The sequence below is a fragment of the Lipotes vexillifer genome, unplaced genomic scaffold (assembly GCF_000442215.2).
Source record: "Lipotes vexillifer unplaced genomic scaffold, Lipotes_vexillifer_v1.1 scaffold529, whole genome shotgun sequence".
In the NCBI taxonomy this organism is placed as follows: Eukaryota; Metazoa; Chordata; class Mammalia; order Artiodactyla; family Lipotidae; genus Lipotes; species Lipotes vexillifer.
In genome coordinates this window covers 725534-749989 of record NW_006777199.1, presented here as the reverse complement: position 1 = coordinate 749989, position 24456 = coordinate 725534, and positions in this window count along the sequence as shown.

The window sequence follows — 24456 nt, the reverse complement described above, 5'->3', positions numbered from 1 at the left end:
AGAGAATGTCATCTTTCTCCCAGAGTTGGAGATGTTACAGATGTTGCAGCTTACCCTTGGGAGATGGCCTGCCAAGGGGATCTTACTCAGTTGATGAAATATGTTTCTGGATGGCTGTTTGCAGTGTGTTACACTGCAGAGGAGTATCTCTCTTCTTTTACAATTTATATTGTTAAGCCCTCAAATAAACTCAATGTAGGGATTTTCTAACTGGCTTCCAGACCCATATTTAATGCTGCCATATACAAGATGTTCAACGGTGCCCTTACAATGTAACATAGCTACTGGATGGTATGTATACATGCTCTGGACAGTGGTGAGAACCTCAAATTTCCCGTCATGTGGGATGTCTTTCTCGGTATCTTTGCTGTGAATAATATTAATCCAAATAAATTCCATGCATACATTCAACCCAGTTTTGATTAGAACTGGGCATGATTCATTTCAACCTCAGATTTACTGTCTTCTCACTTTATTAATGTAGTGACTGCTTAAGATAGGTAAATGGAGAGAGAATTGAGAAATGTTCTCTTAACTGTCACTTTCAAACTATCATTAAAATAGACAGTAACAGTTTCATCATCTTTTCATATCTTCCAAGTATTAAAGTGATACAGTATTCTTAGCGGGCCAAAAAGTACATGATTTCTCTAACAGGGTGCAGAAACCATTTATTTCTCATGGATTCATATTTCTCAATAAAGGTAAGCTTTCTTTTAATTACAAATTAGTTCTTACACTTGTCTTAAAAGCAAGTGCTTAAAAAATATCAGTAGGGGCTTCCCTGGTGGTGCAGTGGTTGAGAGTCCGCCTGCCAATGCAGGGGACGCGGGTTCGTGCCCCGGTCCGAGAAGATCCCACATGCCGCGGAGCGGCTGGGCCCGTGAGCCATTGCCGCTGAGCCTGCGTGTCTGGAGCCTGTGCTCCGCAATGGGAGAGGCTACAACAGTGAGAGGCCCCCGGACCGCAAAAAAAAAAAAAAAAAAAAAAAATCAGTAATATATTCATGAGGCTAGTCACTCTGGAGCAGAGTCTTTGTAAGCTAATTTTGAGCTTGCGGCTCCTAGTTTTAGGAGTGGCCAGTGACTTAGTGGCTCAGAAATGGGGTTGCAGTTCAGGTGGAACAAGAGCCTCATTATTACAGCAAAGTGTGAGAAAAGAGCTGCAGTAGAGTTGAGGGAAGAAGACGATGCTCTGTTTGCAATAACTCTTCAGGGCTGGATCTGTGGCTGAAACAGCTGGCTGTTTTCCTACATCTGCTTTCCCTTGTTTCTGTAGTAGCAGAAGTTTTAGCTGGGCCGCCCATGCAACTAGGTGTACACAGGTGATGGTGTTCTAACCAGTAAGATATTAGCAAGAGTGCTGTGTGCAACCTCGAGATTGTGTCCTTAAAGGGAGAGAACGTGCCTTTTCCTTCTCTTCCTCTCTCTGCTGGCTGCAGTGTGGCGGGAGAACCGCAGCTGGAGCAGCTGTGACTGAGCCACAAGCTAGAAGGAGCCTGGGCTCCTGGTGCCATGGAACTGCCACACCTATTGGATCACTTGGACTGACACTTGAGAGAGAAATAAACATCTATGTTGTTTAAAGACACTGTTAGGTTAGGTCTGTCTACTACAAAAGCCAACCAATATACCATAAATACAAGGGGCATAGTCTTCCAGTGGTGCAGTCCCCATGCCTCATGGTCCAGTAACAGATTCAATAACTTTTAGTACAGCTGAGCTTACTCACTTCCTCCTCATCTGCACCAGAGACTTCCACTGGGGCAGCATCTCTTCCTGTTCAGTGGTAGGTAGAGCTGAATCTACCAGAGTAGAGTCCAAACCCATGTTTTTCTTCTGCTGACTAAGGAAAAAACATCCCAGGTTTCTGGAGAGAATGGGTAGATTTACAAGGCAACAATCTGGTCTTGGGTAGATTTCACGATCACTTTCAAGACTGATATTTTTCCTCCTCATGGTCTCCTGAGTCTCCCTTAGTCTGTGGTAGAAAGTACTGACCTCCAAAACCTCTAAGGTTTTTTTTGTGTGTGTGTGGTACGCAGGCCTCTCACTGCTGTGGCCTCTCCCGTTGCGGAGCGCAGGCTCCGGACGCGCAGGCTCAGCGGCCGTGGATCACGGGCCCAGCCGCTCCGCGGCATGTGGGATCCTTATCTGACTGGCATTTTTCAGTTTTCATATTCATATTCTGGGAACCATGACGAGTTACCACTGACTTATGGATGTGGGAAATGTCCACTTTGTGGAGTCTTTGCAGCAAAATTAGAACACTTGCCCAGCTTCCATCTGTAGCCCTTTTGCAGGATCTCTGGAATCCTCCCACCATCCCTGTTTGGGTAGGTTTGGAAATGCAAGCTCAATTTAATAAGCAAAGTATAACATAAATGATTCATGAGGCTAGTCACTCTGGAGCAGAGTCTTTGTAAGCTAATTTTGAGCTTGCGGCTCCTAGTTTTAGGAGTGGCCAGTGACTTAGTGGCTCAGAAATGGGGTTGCAGTTCAGGTGGAACAAGAGCCTCATTATTACAGCAAAGTGTGAGAAAAGAGCTGCAGTAGAGTTGAGGGAAGAAGACGATGCTCTGTTTGCAATAACTCTTCAGGGCTGGATCTGTGGCTGAAACAGCTGGCTGTTTTCCTACATCTGCTTTCCCTTGTTTCTGTAGTAGCAGAAGTTTTAGCTGGGCCGCCCATGCAACTAGGTGTACACAGGTGATGGTGTTCTAACCAGTAAGATATTAGCAAGAGTGCTGTGTGCAACCTCGAGATTGTGTCCTTAAAGGGAGAGAACGTGCCTTTTCCTTCTCTTCCTCTCTCTGCTGGCTGCAGTGTGGCGGGAGAACCGCAGCTGGAGCAGCTGTGACTGAGCCACAAGCTAGAAGGAGCCTGGGCTCCTGGTGCCATGGAACTGCCACACCTATTGGATCACTTGGACTGACACTTGAGAGAGAAATAAACATCTATGTTGTTTAAAGACACTGTTAGGTTAGGTCTGTCTACTACAAAAGCCAACCAATATACCATAAATACAAGGGGCATAGTCTTCCAGTGGTGCAGTCCCCATGCCTCATGGTCCAGTAACAGATTCAATAACTTTTAGTACAGCTGAGCTTACTCACTTCCTCCTCATCTGCACCAGAGACTTCCACTGGGGCAGCATCTCTTCCTGTTCAGTGGTAGGTAGAGCTGAATCTACCAGAGTAGAGTCCAAACCCATGTTTTTCTTCTGCTGACTAAGGAAAAAACATCCCAGGTTTCTGGAGAGAATGGGTAGATTTACAAGGCAACAATCTGGTCTTGGGTAGATTTCACGATCACTTTCAAGACTGATATTTTTCCTCCTCATGGTCTCCTGAGTCTCCCTTAGTCTGTGGTAGAAAGTACTGACCTCCAAAACCTCTAAGGTTTTTTTTGTGTGTGTGTGGTACGCAGGCCTCTCACTGCTGTGGCCTCTCCCGTTGCGGAGCGCAGGCTCCGGACGCGCAGGCTCAGCGGCCGTGGATCACGGGCCCAGCCGCTCCGCGGCATGTGGGATCTTCCCGGACTGGGGCATGAACCCGCGTCCCCTGCATCGGCAGGCGGACTCTCAACCACTGCGCCACCAGGGAAGCCCACCTCTAAGGTTTTAACAAAGATGCTCTGCTCCTACTCTTGTTCCCAAAGTTTGCTCTTTCTCAGTGTTAGATCTAGCCTGGCCAAAAAAAAAGTCTACTCTAATTATTGAACTGGCATGGGGCACAGACGAAATCAAATTTATTTGTATCATATCTACACGATGCAATCACATCTATCTGATTGATCTGACCCCAAAGCATGTTTTCCTATTGAGATTTTACCCTCTCTGCTCTGTTTCTTCACACAGGGAAGTGTAAGAGGCAGTGTCTTGGTGGAAGAGGTCTCAGGACCCAGAAGAGTTTTGAACGCATCCAGGGTGGGCTATTTACTAGCAGAGCTCTCCGATTCTCAATTGTCCTGGTCATATGGGATTTTAATATTTTCCCTGAGTGCTTCAATAGACTCATTCTCTGAGGAACCTTTAGGTGCATGGCAACAGTGAGGATAAAAACGCCTTGAAAGTCATTAAGTCCTATGTCACTGTAAGTTAGGATGAGACTCCATGAATTTGCTCTTGCTGGCCTCTGGTGAAGGTGTTTTTTTCATTCTCAGCCACAGATGTGAACTTGGATTACATTTCCACAGACAATCTAAGCACGTCTCTCAATAATTCATATATGTTTACCCTCTTTCCTAGGACATCTCCTCCCTCCCGACCCCCCAAACAGGTATCTAGATAATTTCTTCAAGTTACTTCTTAGTTTTGTCTATAGAAGATGATCTTACGGATCTAGGTCTTCAGAAGTATAAGTGTTAAACCAATGGCACGTCAGAATTACAGACACGTATCTGGGGTTAAGTATAGTTACTCTCCTTGGAAGGCAAGCTTCTGTCCCCTTTGAAGAAAGGAGCTAGTGTGGGTTGCTACTCCCTCTCTGCATCCTTATTTTCTGTTTCCCTCTTTTATAGTATTTGTTACTTAATGTTGTCATTACGGTTTACACGGAAGAGTAGCAGGTGTTAAGCTTTGTACCTCGGTAGGTATCCGGCATACAGTAGTTTTTCATTACATGGATGTGGAAAGAATGAATGAATGAAGGTAAATTGCTTATTTGGGATAGGCAGTACGTCAGGGACAAAATACAGATTAATGTTTTACTGGTGATTAAATGGCACTGAGTCAGTCTCACCCATATCACTGAGATTGAGACCTTGGATGTTTAGCTTTATAGGAGAGGCATATGGGTTAGAGAAAAAAGTAAATGAAATAAGTTGCTGACCTTGGAGCAGGAAATATAGCATGGAGAACAGAGTTAAACGTCTGTGGAAAAGTAGTTTGGAAGCTTGGAATGGGTCTGGTGCTGTGTCAGGCTTGCTGCTGCAGCTCTGGGAAATATCTCGTTCAGAACCATACACTTCAGCCTCTGTAAATAAATCACTGAGAATTATTTATTCCTGCAGTTATAGCACAGAGATGGGGGAGAATGTTTGAGGAAGAGGTGTAGAGGTAGAGAGTATAAGGCGGTTTTTTTTTTTTTTTTTTGCCATCATATAGGAAGAGCAGACTCCTTCAGAAAAAGACATTCATATCTTTCTCAAGTATTTTAACAAGTGATCATCTCAGAAGCATTACTTTTTTTTAACCAGACAAAACTTAGGATGCCTTATCTATTATAAATTGCTTTGGGGATAATAATGTTGTTCTGTAACTTCCTTTATTTGATGATTCTTCACGCAAGTCAAGGAAGAATGTTTAGGTGCCAAGTCATAAAAAGAAAGACCCTTTCAAGCAGGGATGTCAGTGAGTACATAAAAGTGAACAACCAAGAGAAACATTCATTAAGGGTAATGTTCTAGTAGAATCAGAGAAAACTCACTTTTTGCTGCTTTAATTCTTCTCTCCCCTCCCCCAAGTTCAACAATATGACCAGGTTGAAAAACACAGAGAGCGGGAGATTAATCATTAGTAAAAACACACCCTTTGGGTGCTCCCCCCGTTTTCTGAAATTTGAGTGAGTAAAAAATATGTAACATTTAATCAGAGTGGTTGATTTTTTCCATTAATGCACACCCCCCCTTCCTTTCTCTGATGCCTTTTGAAGGGGGGAAAGGGTGATTTTCTGGCTCCACTCACGTCTAGTCAACCTTTATCCTCTCCCTCCCCCTTTTCAATCTCTAGGGTGTCTTTTGGAGAAAAATCCACCCCGACACACTGTTCTGGCATTCATTATTTTCTTTACTTTTAGATACTATTGATTTCAGAAACCAATCTCAACATATGACTCAGTTATGTTAGAAAGGACTGTGCTATGTTTTAGATCTTTTTTCAGGCTTCCTCCACAAGCTTCCAAGTATAGGCTAAGGATATGTTCCTTTCTTTGTACTTAACAAAAAATTTTATTGGAGTATAGTTGATTTATAATGTTGTGTTAGTTTCTGCTTTGTATGTTTTACTGTGCCATTTTTTCAGTAGTTGGTGATCTAAATTGGCTAAAAGTCTTTATTCTTATAAGGGTATCCAAGTGGTTTTATCCCTCTCTCTGACTCTTTCCTTTTCTTTGTTTCTTCCTTTCTTCCTTTTTTCCTTCCTTCTTTTTCTCTCTTCTTCCTTTCCTTCCTCCACTGCCCTCCCCTCTTCAGATTCTCAGGACTTGCACTAGATGCTAGGAATTCAAAAATTGATAAGAAAAGAATCCCAGCTCTCAGGAAACGTGCAACTCTCTCTACACTGCTAATTCCCCAGCAGTGGTGAATATCCTCGGGAGGGTGGAATAGTGTGCAGGAAGGAAGACCAGAGAAAGCCCTACTGCCAGGGCTGGAGGTGGCAGTTTCCCTATAGGAGGTAGAGGAATTTGAACCCGAAAAGGACTTCTCTAGGAAGATTTTACAGGATGAAGTGGGAAAGATAGTCCATGGAGAGGAAGCAGAAAACTCAAAGATAAAAAGAAAATGAGAAGTTTGGGGAGATGCAAATTGAAATAAATACAGAGGTTGGCCAGAGTTGGAGCCCAGAAGGTCTGATAAGGTCTGCAGATGAGTTTAGACTTGGACTGTAGGTATTTGGAGCCATTGATGACTTTTCGAAGTGGAGGCACCTGCCCGGCTGGAGGGTTAAAGTCGAAGGGGAAAGGAAGAGAGGGAATGGAAAGAAATAATAAGGGACTATTGCAATAGTTCGGGCAAACATTCATAAAGGCCTCAGCGAAGGCAATGCGCAAAGGATGACAGTGCGGAAATGAACCTGTGGCACATTTGCGGTCCACTGGACAGGATGGATGGACCGACGTGGGAGCTGGGGAGGCAGAAGGAGTCTCCAAGCGCAGCCAGCTTCCTGTCTGTGACCCGGTGCTGTCCCCTGAGCTGGGTAACACTGGAGGTGGAAGAGGTTTTGGGAGATGAAAGATGAGGAATTCTTGGCACTAAGGCCGCCTATATCGTGACGCTAGCCAGCCATCTTGCCAGGGGAAGCTGTTGCTGGAAAGGAAAACCAGGAAAGCTAGTTAAATCCATACAAACATTCTGATATGTTGGTGAGGAGGCTGGAAAACCACACAGCCAAAAGTACCTTCATAAGTCTTGTCTACAAGACAAGTAAGGGGCAAGGGAAAGGAGAATACATTCCGAGTTTGGGAATGTAAGGAGATTTTCCAGTAAGGTGATGATAATTTAATTATAAAATTGACCTAAAATTCTGATACTGCTAAGTGCTTCTGATACTGATACTCAAAACTAATAGAAGAGGCTTCCCTGGTGGCGCAGTGGTTGAGAGTCCACCTGCCGATGCAGGGGACACGGGTTCGTGCCCCGGTGCGGGAAGATCCCACATGCCACAGAGCGGCTGGGCCCGTGAGCCAAGGCCGCTGAGCCTGCTCGTCCGGAGCCTGTGCTCCGCAACGGGAGAGGCCACAACAGTGAGAGGCCCGCGTACCGAAACAAACAAACAAACAAACAAGCCTAATAGAAGAGAAACAACCGGAAACAACTCACCAGAAGCTGATTAGGAGAAAAAATTGTAAGAATACATCTATAGCTAGTACTTTGCATCTAGATGAAAGCATTGGTTGCGGATTAGACTTAAAATAACAGTAGGATGAATTTTATTATTATCAATATATTTCTAAAATATTTTCAGAAGATGAGGAAACTTTATGCCCTACCTTCCCTAAGTTAAATAAATTGTGCATCACATGCCTCCTTTTTCTCTTGCAGTTTCAACCGCTAGAAAACGACTCAGCTCTATTGTCTTTAAACTTCATTTCAGAGGCAAAGAGAACTTGATTTAAAAAAGGCTTTGTGATTATTGAAGCTGCAGAAACACAGCATTGTTACATGGTCAGTAGCTGAGGACATACAACCTATCCTTAAAAAGATCCAAAGAATTTCGGATTTGAGCACCTCTAGGGCTGCATTCAGGCTAGAGCAATTATCTAACTAATTGGGCATCTCTCCAGAGGACTGGTTACCAGATTGCTCTGGGTTCATGCTGAACTAGCAGTTATTTTATAAGGATTTTCACTAGTGCTTATCTGCATGTGCGGAATTCCTGTTCAGAGGTTGTTTTTCTGAGCTGGTTAGTTGAGCCAGATTACAAATTGACTCTGTTTGGTGTGAACAGAAACCTATTTACAATGCAGACCTTCCAAGCCACTTTTCTGGTTAAATTAAGTTAGCCAATAAATTTTTTGCTATTCTTTAAAAAAAAAAATAGTTCATGTCTATAAAGTATTTTCCTTTTAAGATTTCAGGTCGTAAAGTAACAATGTAGACTGCCTTGAAATCTTTGGAAAATTTACATTTCTCTCTAGAAATTAAGTATAGGAATAAATATTACCAGAACTAATTTTAATTGATCTATAAAAAGAAGGAATAAGAAGTACCAAAAACTCATTTACATAACCAAGAAAAGCAGATTTATCTGAATTGTGAGTTTGAATCTTGTTAAATTAGGTAGATTTCTGAAGTTTTCTATGTTCACAGAATTTTTGTTTTTTCAGTTAACAGAACTCCTTTTACATTAAACATTAATACGAATTAAACATTACTTCATCATGAAAACGCTAATGATTTTTTTTTTGGCAAACAGACACCAGGTTTTTTTCTTAGACTGTATTATTAATTTTGTGTCATCACAGAAGGTAGCCCAGTTTTATTTTGAGATTGGTTTATTTTCCCTGGACATTTGGGATGAATAGCTCAGCATAACAAATTATTCTATATGCTCTAGTTTCAAGCGTTTAAAGTGGAATCCAAGTTTTAGCATCAGGAACCAATTAAATGATAGTTAGATCTGACTGAAAAATTAATGGTCCAGAACAGAAACTGTGTAGTTTTTTTTTTTTCTTTTTTCAGTTTTTTCCCCCTAGCATTTCTGTTTTAAATAAAAATCTGGATGGTTCCCAATAAAATACAAAGCGTCATTAAAAAAAAAAAAGAACAAATTGATATAAATGGAGCCACACCCAGGCTTAAAAATCACTTAATGATGATTGCATTCTTAGTCTGCTATTAAACACAAGGTGTTTATCAGCCTTCACAGGCTGTTAAGACTTTGGCTATGAAACACAAAGCACTGTGGGGCAATGAAGTGAAATGATACTGTGACTCCTTATGGTATGATTTGCTGTTTAAAAATGATCATTCTGTAGTTATGTCATCTAGTATGATTGTGGTTAACATTTGATTTTTGCCATAGAAATCAATCAGACTCATGTTAATATTTTGTCCTAATGGTAAATAAATCAGGAGAGAAAAATGTTGATGTTCAGTCCACTAACTTAAAACTTGTTAATGTGCCTTGACAGAACATGGTGGCCTTGGATTACATGCTAGTGAGAGGGTTCAGGCTTGAACATTTGGCTGCTGCTTCAAGCACCCTACACGGAAAGCCAGTATAGTACCTTTAATCTGGCTCTAATTCAAACCTATCAGTAATCACTTAGCCTGCTCTACTTATTCTGTCAGTCCTTTTGCCAAAAAAGATTTCATGGGTAGCAGTATCAGAAGCATTTTTGTGATTAAATTATTGTCGCTTTACTGGAAAATCTCCTTACATTTGCAAAGGCTGAATTTGTTCTCATTCCCCTCGCCCCCTACTTGACTTGAAGCCTACCAGGGCATTTTGGCTGTGTGTCTTTCCAGCTTAATGGCCTCCTTACCGCAATATTCATTTTGGTTGGTTTACTCTAGCCATCATTTTCCAGAGACAGTCAAAATCCCTCTACAATGACAGAAGTCATTTGATCATGTGGAACAAGAAATAAAGGAGCAACAATGATTTCTTTAGGACCTTTTTATGCGTTTTTAAGAGAAGAGATTTCTGCGATAAGAATACAGTCTGTGTTTCCAACCTGAGATGTACCATTTTAACATGTTTCCTGAGGGAATTAAAAGAGCATACTTATTATATAAAAGGTACCGTTCCCAGACTGCTACTCCCTCCACTGAGTTCTCATGTATCTTACCACTTCGCACATGCAGGGTTGTAATTATGTGCTTACATATCTGTCCCTTCCAAAACATCTTAACTTCTTTGGGGCTTATTGTATTAGTTATATCTGCCCCAGTGAGAATCGCCTGGCTCATAGCAGGTGCTCATTTTGTATGCATGTTAATGAGTGGATGAAAGTCCTCATTCTGGTCCTTGACTCCTGCGCCATAGATCCAGATCTATTCTTCATCCTTACTCAGCTCTGCTCTACGCCTCAGAGAACCTGATCCCAGCAGGTTGCATCTCAGGCTCCCACACAAATGTCTTCCTTCTGGGTTTGGGCAAGAGGAGGCAGTGGTGGGAGACTGAAAGGCAGGAGGAAGGGGGCAACCAGGGTATTTTTTGCACTGGGTGGCTGCACAAACTATGTGACTCCAGCCCCTGCTGCACTGGCTGCAGTGATTCCAGCTTCTTTTGGGTGGCACCATTCCCTGACCTCTGGTAAAACTGTTTCCTTCTTTTGTTCCTCCAGAATAGGGAGTGGCTTCCTGCTTTTGCTAATTTCTGGGTTGTTACACTTCCTCCAGCTTGGTTTGTCAGCAATTCCATCACCTGTGTAACCAGTTCCTTGTATTAAATTCCCTCTGCTTTCAATACTTAGAGTGTGTTCAGTGCTGTACGGTGACGCAAAATTGAAATTGTACTTCTTGACCTCAAAGCTGCTTAGTAAAGAATTGCCATGGACTCTATGCCTTGTATCCCAGGCCTACCATTGCCTGGGATATTTGCTTACGCTGCAGAGTCTCCAAACTGGGCCTCCACTGAGGGGAGAGTCAGAGGTTCCTGTGGGATCTGATGCCCCCCACTTTCTGAAAGTGCCTGATCTTTACACGTTGCCCTGGTATCTTTGCTTTTGTCCTTCTATGTGGATCTGTTGCAGCACCTTAGGTCATAGCCTTCCTCCCTGGGGTGAAGGGGCAACCCCAATCTAACTCAGTTATTTGGCAGGATAGGAGCAGGGCCATGGTTCCCAGAGCAACTGATAACGCTCTTAGGTACAGAGAAAAGACAGATTCTGACAGTGGTACCGTTCGACCTGGTTATGAAGGTGGGAAAGGTCCGGAGCTGTTTTAATTTTGTGTCTTTTAATTTTTACCATACTCTAGTTGAATGGCTACTGGAATAAACAAATTGAGTGGCCAAATTCTCTTAGCACCCTCAGGTTCTGGCACTTTAAAATACCTGGTACCTATTCACAATGAGCTGAAGATTAATTCAAATGTACATAGGGTCTTTTTCTCCCTTCTCTTATCTTTATAACCCTTCTTTGATAGTACGTCACTGGGGGATGGGAAGGAAAGGGAATCTGGCTGACATCAAATTATGAATATCGGTTTAAGTTCTTAACAAGCTTGCATTTCACAGGCACAGCTAACCCACAAAAGCCACTGGATTTTCCAGTGAGCTAGTTTCAAATCTACAAGAATGAGGGATTTCATCAAGGATCTCTGTTCTTATTTTCTCCTATGGGTTTGGTGGTGCAGCCAGGCAATGGTCAAATGGTCAGCTATCTATTGTTGGGAAGGGAGTCCTCTAACATACAAATTAGTGAAACATCAAACTTCAGTAGCAGGTGTGATTTTTCCCATACATTATCCTGTTTGGGAATAAAAAAGTCAAATGCTTTTGGGGGAGAAAACTGTTACCTGTGTGAGTTTAATTGGGCTTAATGATACTATAGAAAAATTTACCTAACTGGATTAAATACTTCTTTCCACAAGAATTTCAGGACTTTAGAGCCAGAAAGGATCTTAGAAATCTCTTGATCCAATGTTTTTATTTTGCGCATAAGAAAACTCAAGCTCAGACAGGTTAAGAACAGCTGGTGAGTAGCAGAATAGAGATTAAAATCTGGAATGGTTTTCGTCTTGTTACCTTTCAGCAAAACTTATTACCTGTCAGTTTGTAAACCTCAGCTCTCAAGCCTGCTTCTCTTTCTTGTGTTTTGACCTTAAAACTATCAGATCTGGCCCTGATGCCTTTATGAAAGACAGTCAAAAGTGCACATAGAGTTTGAAGACATGTTATAGGGCATGAATGTCCTTGACAATGGGAAGGAGGGGAGAAAGAAGTGCAAGGGCAACAGGGGGTGGTTTTGAGTCCCTACTCTTTGCCAGACGTGAGGGGAACACTTTGTGTTTAATAGGAGTATAGGAAGAGCCAAAGCAAACAATGACCACGTTTGCTGCCCCTCATCTTGTCAAATAGTTAGCAGGTTCTAGGGAAATATATTAACTCTCAGGTTGTTAAAACACCCTATCCTGCACACCTTCTCCAGCACTTAATAACAGTTTATAATTATTTATACTTCAATATCTTTATATCCATTAACCTGATGCATCTTCTCATTAGGGAAAGGCAGTTTGTTATATGTGTAAGGAAACAAGTGAATATTTGAGATATAAGCTACTGCCATTGTTTCAGAGTAGTGTTTTGCTTCTTTACATTGAAAATATCTAGAATATTACCACACCATATAGTGAACTGTTTATTATTAATTTTTTCCCATGTCTTCCTATGGTATAGGCCTCAATCAGGTATTCTATTCTCATTCAATAAAAGCTCTTCATTGAAAATAAATGTCATGTTGTAATGAGTTTCAATATCTGTTGACCTTACCTGGATTTTGGAGGGTGAGTTGGCTGTGAAAGATTCAGTAACTCTTCTTCCTTCTCCTGAGACATTAATTACTCATTAAATTTCCTTTTTATCCTTTTTGCTATATTTAAAAAATTCCAAAGATCAAGATTTTTGAAAAATGAGAAATTGGTAGAAATGCCTGAGAGTGTTTCTTTAAACTGAAAACTGCAGAGGGCCAAAGGTGGAAAGAGATAATGCAAACTTTTTTGTCTTTATTTCAACTGGTTATAACTAGATCAGACTGAAATTGGGTATTCCAAGTTTCATCCCGAAGCAAATTTCTATAGTTGCATTATAAGCCCCTGAAAAACGGAGTTTATGATGAAATGTTGAAAGACTGTCAACTTTAGGACAAGGCACAACTATAATTTTACAGGCGTTAGGTACCTAAAATAACTTTGTATGAAGATTACTCTGGGATTTGTCCCCCATTTTGTAGAAAATGCTTAATGTTGAACTATATTTTATGCACACAAAAAGATTTCATAAGACAAGGAGCTCAAGGATTTTCATTTCAATATTCAACAACACTATTACTAAAGGGGTCTCTCCTTCTGCTCTCATAATTAAGTGATCTTAAGTGATATTTAAAAGAAAATATCATTCTGCTAAACTTATATGTAAAGATGATATATATGGCAGAGCGATTTAAAATTTTCAAATAGAATGTATTCTGACCATGTATTTGGTATGTCATGGAACTGAATTAATGTATCGTAATAATGTCTTAATAGTCTGTTCTATAGCAGCTAAGTAAATGAGTTTTTAATTTTTGTTTGTGTAGAGCAGTAGCTGAAGTGCTCATTTTTTTGTAAAGACTTTTTTTAAAAAATATGAATTTATTTATTTATTTTTGGGTGCATTGGGTCTTCGTTGCTGCGCGCGGGCTTTCTCTAGCTGCGGTGAGCGGGGGCTACTCTTCCTTGCGGTACGCGGGCTTCCCATTGCGGTGGCTCCTCTTGTTGCAGAGCACGGGCTCTAGGCACGCGGGCTTCAGTAGTTGTGACTCGCGGGATCTAGAGCGCAGGCTCAGTAGTTGTGGCGCACAGGCTTCGTTGCCCTGCCGCATGTGGGATCTTCCCAGACCAGGAACGGAGCCCGTGTCCCCTGCATTGGCAGGTGGAGTCTTAACCACTGTGCCACCAGGGAAGTCCCTGAAGTGCTCATATCTGAGAGTACAATGTAATAATAAAAACTTTTTGCCTAATGGAAAATCCCTAGTGCTGGACAATCCTTGCCTGTCTTTGTTAATTCATTATCTTGCTCCTTAAATGTGGATAAATCCAAGTCCTATTCATGATATTTTTCTCTTCTTTCTCTACATTTTCTCCTCCCACCTCCATGCAGATGACTCTAAATTCAGATTTCTGGTCCCATCTGCATCTCCAATTGCAGAATGCTTTCTTCTCTCTCCAGTCTTTAACTGGATGGATTGGGAGTGTTTAAAAATTCATCTTTAAAACCCAGCTCATCCTCTCTCTTTATCTCTTTCCACCAGGTTCTCCTTCAAGTTTATATATGTTATATGTTGATATATAACTTTTTAAAATAAAATTTTCATGGCATCGTCATCCTTCCAGTTGCCCCAAATCAAAATCCCGCCATGTTTCTTGAGAGTCTCTTTGTGTTCTTCCGGTCCCACAACCACTCCACTTCTGCCAACTGAATCAATTCTAACGTCTATATATTCACACCAAAATTTCACTGTTTTATTCTTTTACACTGTCAGTATCCTTGTTGAGAAATTTACTGCTTCTTGCCTAGACTATTATAATGGCCTCTTCAACTCGTCCTCTCTCTTACTCTGCTGGCAGGTGAAACGTAAGTTCATATCATCTTGAGGATTGCCAGTTTCTTGTTGAATTCAGTACCAACCACTCAGCCTGATTCCACAGGTCAGGCCAAAAGAAAGCCCCCATTGGCATCATGATTTTACCTTACACTTCCCCAATAAAGTGGAATACCTTTCATGACTGTGCTTTCCTGCTCTCATTCTTTGATTCACATTCTTTTCTCAGTGTGAAGCAACCTCTCTCCAACCTATCAAAATTGTACATCAGGTGCTATTTCCTTCGTGGAACCTTTTTCAACTTCTGACAGAATGGATGAAAATCACCCTTGCTTAGAGCTCCCTATTAGCCTTGAAATCTGCATGTCATATTTCATTTGGTCAAAGGCCATACTTTATATGATTTCAATCCTTTCAAATATGTTGAGATTTGTTTCATGGCCGAGTATAATCTACTGTGGTTTAAAAAATGTGTTTTCTACTGTTGTTGGGTGGAGTTAGTTGATGGTGTTCAAATTTTTATATCCTTCCTGATTTTTTGTCTTACTAATTCTATAACTTTACTGAGAGAGGATTTTTGAAATCCCTAACTATACTTGTGGATTTTTCTATTTCTTCTTTCAGTCCTATCAGTTTTTTGCCTGTGAATTTAAAGCTCTGTAATCAAGCGCCTGCACATTCAGTGTTGTTATTTCTTCTTGATATATTTTAACCTTTCAGCATTCTTGACAGCTCCCCATTATCTTGGTAATATTTCTTGTACCAAAATCTGCTTTGACTTATTAGTATAACTGCTCCAACATTCTTTTGATTAGTGTTTACATAGTTCTTCCCATTCTTTTACTGCATATTGTTTGGTTTGGGGTTTTTTTTTTTTGGCTGCGTTGGGTCTTTGTTGCCATGTGCGGGCTTTCTCTAGTTGCAGCGAGTGGGGGCTTCTCTTGTTGTGGAGCATGGGCTCTAGGTGCGCAGACTTCAGTAGTTGCAGTGAGTGGGCTTAGTTGCTCCATGGCGTATGGGATCTTCCCGGACCTGGGGTCGAATCAGTGTCCCCTGCTTTGGCAGGCTGATTCCTTTTTTTTTTTTTCAGAACTTTATTTATTTTTTTATACAGCAGATTCTCATTAGTTATCCATTTTATATGTATTAGTGTGTATATGTCAATCCCAATCTCCCAGTTCATCTCACTGCCCCGCCCCCTGCCACCCTCTGCCACTTTCCCCTTGGCAGGCAGATTCTTAACCACTGTGCCACCAGGGAAGTCCTGGTCTTGTTTTTAAAATCCAGATTTGACAATCTCTGCCTTCTTTTGTAATGTGTAGGCTATTTACATTTAATGAACTCATCAATAACTTAAATCTACTGTCTTGCTCTCTTTGTGTTTTATTGTTCCTATCTGTTCTTTGTTTCTTTTTTCTCTTTTCTTTTGCAGTGAGTATTTTTTATGATTCTATTTTGACACAACTAATATTGGTTTATTACATATACCTCTTTTTGTTTTAGAGGTTGCTCTAGAGTTTACTGTATAGACATCCTACTAATCAGAGTGTATCTTTACATAATGTTATGCTAATTCACATGTAGTGTAAGAACCTTATAATAGTATACCTTTATTTCTTCCCTCTTATACTTTGTGCCATCGTCATAAATTTTATTTCTGCTCACGTTAAAACTTCTAGAATGCATTGCTATTGTTTTTGCTTTAGTCAATTATCTTTTTAAACGATTAAAAATAAGAAAAATGTTTTTCATATTTATCCTAATTCTTCCTGTTTTGGTTCTTTTCATTTCTTTGAAAATCCAAATTTTCATCTGGTCTGATCAGTAGCACATGCCTTTGCCTAGGAATGAAGGTGTGTAGTTTTCTGTCTTCTCCCATCAGGGGATGGCTTTTGCTTCTGCCTTCCCCCAGAGTCAGTGGCTCTTCACCTGGGAGGGTGGCTTTTCTGCTCCTCTCTCAGAGCCTTAGGCTTTTGCTTCATATGGGAGGATCTGCGATGCAGGCAGGGCTTCATGCCTATGCTTTACCAAAGAGGGCTCTCTCAGATCCTCTGTTATGCTCTAATCTTTGTCATAAGCAATCAGTGGAGGCTCGTGGAAAAGAGCTGGAGAATGAATGTGTGCTATCCTTGGGTCTGGATCTCCCAAGCAGTTTAAATTGTCCTTTTAACACACAGTTGACCTGTAAAAATTTGTTTTTTACTTATCCACTTTTACATTGGCAGATGCATGCTATCATTTACATTTATTTAACACTTCCAATTCATTTGTAGGGATAGGAAATATTTGATATTCAGAGCAGGACTTGCTGCTTAAGTGATATTTGGTGATGAACTCTAATGCATATATGAGAGCAGGAATTTTTCCCAAATGCTTTAATTTGGTTTCTCCCTTACCTCTAAGTAAGAGAACATTGTTCATTGTGGTAAATTGAGAAATGGTCCCCCCAAAGGATATTCACATCCTAATCCCTAGAACCTGTAAATGTTACCTTTTTGGAAAAATTGTTTTTACAGATGTGATTAGATAAGGGTCATGAAATGAGGAGACTGTCCTGGATTATCTGAGTGGGCCCTAAACCCCATCACAAATGTCCTTATGAGAGAAGCAGAGGGAGATTAGACACACTAAAGAGAAGGTAATATGAAGACTGAGGTAGAGACTGGAGTGATGGGGCACTCCTCAGGAATGCTGGCAACCACAGAAGCTGGAAGAGGCAAGGAGCAGATTCTCCCCTAGACCTTTGAGAGGCCATGTGGCCCTGCTGACACCTTGATTTCAGCCCAGTGAAACTGATTTTAGACTTCTTGCGTCCAGAACTGTAAGGGAATACATTTCTGCTGTTTCAAGCCACCAAATCTGTGGCAATTTCTTACAGTGACTGTAGGAAACTAGTACATTCATCTTAGTCTTGTCTTAACAGAGGGAATTTTAATTTCTTCCCGTCTTACTATTTGAAATGTCATTTGATAAAAGTCAGTTGTGGGGAGTATGTATTTACTATGATCTACACTCAAAATTGCCACTGAATTTTAGCTTTAACTTGGTTACATTTTTTAGTAATAATGCAAAAGGGAAGTTTATACTTGGCTTGGGATAGCATTATACACATTTACAGGTTACTTGAATGAGTGATCAGTTAACAGATTTTTAGATGCTTCTTTTCATCAATACTGATTTGAATTCTTACCAGTGGTGATATATTCATGTATTTGAGGCCCCAAACAAAGATGACTCAGAGAGTTTCCCCTATCTATTGTTGATTGTCAGTTTGAAACCCCTTTTGGGGTACCCTGAGCTTCACCACAGGTGTACATTTGGGCTTTGTTCACGTTTTCAGGTGTCTTTCAGTCAGTTCACAAGTCCATTCATGAGGTTGGAAGACAAAAACTTATTGGATTTTGCAGATAGTTCAATGAAAATGAAAGAATAAATGGGAATCTCTGGAAATGTATTAACTATTTGCCTAAGAACATGGGAATTAATTATATTTTTATTCTTTCAGACTTATATATGTTCCCACACCCACTGTGACTTCTATCCTTTTAACCTGCTTTATTTTTTTGGTGCATAGTACTTATCATCTTATACACACTGTACAACTACTTTACATTGTGTCTACTGTTTATTTGTCTCTTCCAATTAGAAAATAGGATCCAAGAGGGCGGGATTTTTCATTGTTCTTGTTCAACGATGTATCCAAGTGCCTAAAACTGTGTCTAGGAATTAGTAGGCCCTCAATAAATATTTGCATAGTGAATGAAGAAATGACTGGCTATACAGAGGTTAATAGTTTCATGCCAGGTAGGTGTTAGTTTGCAATAAATGCTAACCAAACTCTTGAGAATTTCGAAGAAAATAGGAAGGTACTTTTTTTTATTTGAAAGTACTTTCTTTAATCATCTATCTTAGAGTTAAAAAAAAAATCCTCCTTGCCTCCAATTTTTCCTGATAAACTAAAACTCTTTTTTAAAAAAAATTTTTTTATTTTAACATCTTTATTGGAGTATAATTGCTTTACAATGGTATGTTAGTTTCAGCTTCACAACAAAATGAATCAGTTATATATATACATATGTTCCCATATCTCTTCCCGCTTGCGTCTCCCTCCCTCCCACCCTCCCTATCCCACCTCTCCAGGCGGTCACAAAGCACCCAGCTGATCTCCCTGTGCTATGTGGCTGCTTCCCACTAGCTATCTACCTTACGTTTGGTAGTGTATATATGTCCATGCCTCTCTCTCGCTTTGTCACAGTTTACCCTTCCCCCTCCCCATATCCTCAAGTCCATTCTCTAGTAAGTCTGTGTCTTTATTCCTGTTTCACCCCTAGGTTCTTCATGACATTTTTTTCTTAAATTCCATATATATGTGTTAGCATACGGTATTTGTCTCTCTCTTTCTGACTTACTTCAGAACTCAGTTACCTGTGGGATTCCTGGGATCTGACTTTCGTCTACCTGTATGATACCCCCTCCTACCACTCTTGACACACCTCACCATGCTTTGGCCACCCCAGTCTTCTTTCGGATCTCTTTTCCCACCTTAGAGTGTTTGTCCTTAGCCATCCCTTTGCCTTAATCCCAGATGCTGAGTCCCCAGATCTTTCATGGCTGTCCATATCATGTCATTTGGCCTCAGGTCAGACATCACCTCTTCAGAGTAGACCTTCTATGATCTCTTAAGCCTGTGGTTCTTAACTGGCATGATTTTGTTCGCCAGGGGACACTGGGCAATCTTGTTGGCATAACTTGAGAGGAGGGGTTGTACTACTGGCATCTACTGGGAAGAGGCTAGGAAGCTGCTAAGTCCCCTAAAGTGCAAATGACAGCCCCTCCCGCCCACCCCCAACGCATACAACGGAGAATTATTTGGTCTGAGAGGTCTAGAGTGCCAACTTTAGGAAACCCTGCCCTAGGCTAAAGCAATCTCCCTCTCTAACACGAGTCATTTTCTTGCCATCAGTGTCCTAAGTCCTCATAGCCCTTGCTGAGAGTCAAAATTACTTTGTTTATTCATTCGCTTACTTCTTTTTTTTTTTTTTTTGCGGTACGCGGGCCTCTCACTGTTGTGGCCTCTCCCGCTGCGGAGCACAGGCTCCGGACGCGCAGGCTCAGTGGCCATGGCGCACGGGCCCAGCCACTCCGCGGCATGTGGGATCTTCCCGGACCCGGGCACAAACCCGTGTCCCCTGCATCGGCAGGCGGACTCTCAACCACTGCACCACCAGGGAAGCCCTCGCTTACTTCTTTTTAACCATCTCTCTGCCCTAGTAGAATGAAAGTTCTAGGAAAGCAAGGTCCTTGTCTGATTTATTCACATAATACTCCCAGCGCCTAGCTAACGGGCACCTGGTACACATGCAATGATTTATTACTGAGATGAATAAATAAATAAACATTTATTTTTTTATTCATTCATCCAGGTATTCAGCTCTCCATAAGTGCTTTCTTACTAACATCATGGGAACCTTAGCACACATTTTATTCTTGAGTAAGAAGCACATCCATATTAAGCATGTGCGAGATACTTGCCACCTTCAAATTGATGGTAACAAGTCACCGAAGATGAATATCTGGTTTGATAATCCTAAAATGGAGGCTTAATAGCAAGTCCTGAAAGTAAAGATTTGATTATAGAGATTAGAAGAATAGGAATTGGGTTTTATAATAATTGAGTAACTATTAAGAATACTTCAAACACCTTGAAAGAATCCTTAAAATACCAAGGTTTAAAACAAGATCTAGATATGGGCTGAGGATTTTTCCCAAGGAAAAAAAATCCCACTCAGTTAAGCAACTTTTAAAAACTGTCAGTATGATGGTTTAAATATAGTCTCTCGGGGTTCTAAAAGAACAAATTACATGGGAAAATTAGTACTGAGGGCTAAGAAGATGCGACGGTGTTTCTCCACAATCATGTTTGGATTATATTCAAAATGCAATTCTAATCACTGTACAATTTCTCAAAGGTTGATGGTTGATTAGTGACCTTTCATGAAAGCTTTTCAAGAGGTTCAATTTGTTGGGAAACATTTATTAAGTGAAATTTTGCAGTGTAAATTTTACAGCCTTTATTCATGAAATGTCCTGAAGTAATTGAAAGGTTAGACTTGTAGTTACTTGAACTAGAGTGTCAAAAATGAGCTGTGTGCTGGCTGGCAAGACATTTGTACACACACAGGTTTGTTACAACCTCAGAGTATGGGTGTGGCACATTAAAAAAAAAAAGCCTCATTAGGCTGGGAACGTGTAGCTTCCAATGGAGAAATTGTAGTAGTTTGGTGAGAGAGTAAGGAAATCCAGCTGGCAATTTACCCAGGGATCCACAGAGCACTAGTGGCCAATCATGCCTGGAACCCAGGTCATCTGAGCCCAGACCAGTGACATTTCCTCTCCCCCAGACCCTTCTCATCAATTACCAGGACCTTGGGGGCCCTGACTTCTTGAAGTTGTGGTCTGTCCTCCCCTCCAGCCTGCAGCTGGCTGGTTTTAGCTGCAGGGCAATGGCTGACCTTGTGATGGAGCACAACCTGGTCTACCTGCCCGAGCGTTTGCGTTTCTTCAGTTCAGCTGCCTTGATCTGTGGGACAATTTCATGAGCTAAAAATCCATCAGTGTTTCCATTTACCAAGCTGCTATTTGATTGTTCTACAATCTAACCATTCCAAATTTCCCTCAACTGAAACATGGCACACGTCTTGACAATCCCAGATGCCATTTTTACATTGAAAATGGTTGCTGACTTTTGATTTACGTGTAAAAACAACAATGCACAAGTCCCACGATTCAGATCTTTGGCTTCTCAGATGACTGACAGCCAGTTATGACCACATGACACTCCTGCTTTCTACAAGTCCAGTAAATGTCATGGGTTGAAGGCGATTAGGGTCTGGGAGAAGTCTTCCAAATGCGGTTTGGTTTACATTTCTGTTCAGCATTTCGTAGGCAGATCTGAGACTCAAGTGGTATAGGATTATGTGATGGGAAAATGAGGACTAGTTTGTTGTCAAAATAGGGAATAATTAAATGATTTAAGAATGTGAAGTGGAGATGGCAAAATAGGAACTTACATTTCTCGGCGGCATTATTGGCTGAACATTCATTTAAGAACAGGCCTGGACCTGTACAGAAATATGAAGTAGGAAAAGTTTGTTCTCCTTCCCCATTCCAACCATTTTTTGTGTCCCTCCCTACTCTTTACTGTCCTTCCTTGCTTCCTATTTCCCATCCCCACCGATGTCATGTCTGAGTCACTGGCATTAAGGAGTTTCTTATTTTCACTTTGTGTGGAGTGAAGGATTTCAGGAATATTTTTGGTATGTTCCAGCACACACTCAATAGTCTTAGCTCCTAAGGCTAAGACAAGTCTTGCTTAAGATGATCACTTTTTGAAAATGAAACTATCATTTCATTTTATCTAGCTTCCAACTCCAACGGTAAGAGAAAAAGATAATCACAAAACATATACAAGTCTGTGAAATTAACAGGGTAGTTGAATTTTGCACTGTGGCTATATTTAAAATGCAACTGTGCATAGCATTTATAAAAATAGAAACCAATAATGAAATACATTATTTAAATATTTTAAGCATAGTTGTAAGCATTAGGTACCTTACAATGGAAATATAACAGGAACAGAGTAAAAAGTTTTTTTTCTTACTTTTTAAGTAACGTGGGACAGTTTTTAGAAAGTTTCGGATATGACATGAATGTTTTAAGAATCAAAAAGTATTAATATGGGGGCTTCCCTGGTGGCGCAGTGGTTGAGAGTCCGCCTGCCGATGCAGGGGACACGGGTTCTTGCCCCGGTCCGGGAGGATCCCACATGCCGCGGAGCAGCTAGGCCCGTGAGCCATGGCCGCTGAGCCTGCGCTTCTGGAGCCTGTGCTCCGCAACGGGAGAGGCCACAACAGTGAGAGGCCCGCGTACCACACACACACACACACACACACACACAAATATATATATATATATATATTAATATGAATTCTATCTTCTCTGTCTTTTTTTGCCTGCCTTCAGAGTGTGAACTACCTAAATGAAATGCTTGAAAGCTGAGAAAATTTAAGAAAATTGTTGTGATTCTCCACCAGCAAAACCACCTGCCCCAAATAACTGAAGTTGTTGCTATAGAAGGGAAATATAAATGTCCAAGTGACGATTTTCTTGGTATGACTGAAAGCTTTCTAAAGGGATTTTTTTTCTTAAATACCACAAACACTTCTGGAAGGTCAGTCAATAATTATCACTCATGTAAAAGTTTGCATTTAAGAAAAGTCATTCATTTGGATTAGTAAAATTTCTTTTACTGATTCAATTAATTGGTAGCTAGATTCCTACTTCCTGTGTTGTTCTAAAACATATACTTATAAAATGTCAGTTAGCTACATCTCTATATTTTACACTCAATCTATCCCCTCTTTTTTTTTTTTTTTCATTTTCACAATGTTGATTCTTCCAATCCAAGAACATGGTATATCTCTCCATTTGTATTATCTTTAAGTTCTTTCATCAGTGTCTTATAATTTTCTGCATACAGGTCTTTTGTCTCCTTAGGTAGGCTTATTACTAGATACTTTATTCTTTTTGTTATAATGATAAATGGAAGTGTTTTCTTGATTTCACTTTCAGATTTTTCATCATTAGTGTATAGGAATGCCAGAGATTTCTGTGCATTAATTTTGTATCCTGCTACTTTACCGAATTCATTGATTAGCTCTAGTAGTTTTCTGGTAGCATCTTTTTTTTTTTTTGTAATGTTAGATAATAGGGTTTTTATTCTTAAAAGAAAGTGATATATAAAAAATGAAAATACTTCAAGCAAGAAAACAAATTACTCTTATCAAGTATATCCATCCATTGTACCACCAATTAATCTTATCCTTAAATATAGAATTCTAAAATTATGGGATATTTCCTCTCCTATGTTACGTATACAATTTATCTGGGAACGATACAGGAGTTAGGAGCATGACCCTCTACGAAGTTGAAAATCCTTGCATAACTTACAATCTGTCCTCCATATACTTGATTCCTCCATATACGATGTTCCACATCTGGAGGTTGAACCAACTTTGGATGGTGTAGTAATGTAATATTTTCTATTAAAAAAAAAAAAATCCCCACATGTAAAATAGCTAGCTAGTGGGAAGCAGCCGCACAGCACAGTGCTCTGTGACCACCCAGAGGGGTGGGACAGGGAGGGTGGGAGGGAGAGGCAAGAGGGAGGGGAAACGGGGACACATGCACACGCACAGCTGATTCACCTGGTTACACAGCAGAAGCCAACGCACCACCATAAAGCAACCACACTCCAACAAAGATGTTAAAAAAAAACCCCCACATTTAAGTGAACCCATTCAGTTCAAACTCATGTTGTTTAAGGGTCAACTGTGTATAAAATGTCATCATGGATTTAAAATTTTTCCTTCAAAGTTTATATACTACCTCTGCCTTTTTTAAAAAGATTATTTTTAGAGCATTTTTAGGTTTAAAACAAAACTGAGAGGAAGTTATGGGGATTTTTCCATATACCCCCTGCCCCCACATCCCATCTCTCTTTTGTTCTCATTAACAGTAGGCTCAAATCAGCCCACACCTGGATTATCACAAAGGCCTTACTCCCTTAACTGCTTTCATTTGTTCATTTACTCAACAATTATTTACTGAGCACCTACTATACGCCAAGTCCTCTCTTTCAGAGTTTTGCTACAAAAGAACAGAGAAAACTCGGTCATTAGCTGGAAGAGAAAAAGAAGAATACAAATTTTGTGCTTGTTTATTAAGAAGGAAAACATGACAGTATGCTTGTCAATTGGTAGGAATGAGTCAGTGGAGGCAGAGAAATTAACAATGCAGAATTGAGAGGGCTGGCCTAGGGGAAATGGAGACACAGGGGCAGGCTTGGGTTCCACTAGGACTGCAGGGGTGCTGGCCATTCAGAGACATGGGTGCAGGTAGACATGGCAGCAGAGCTTATGGGAATTCTC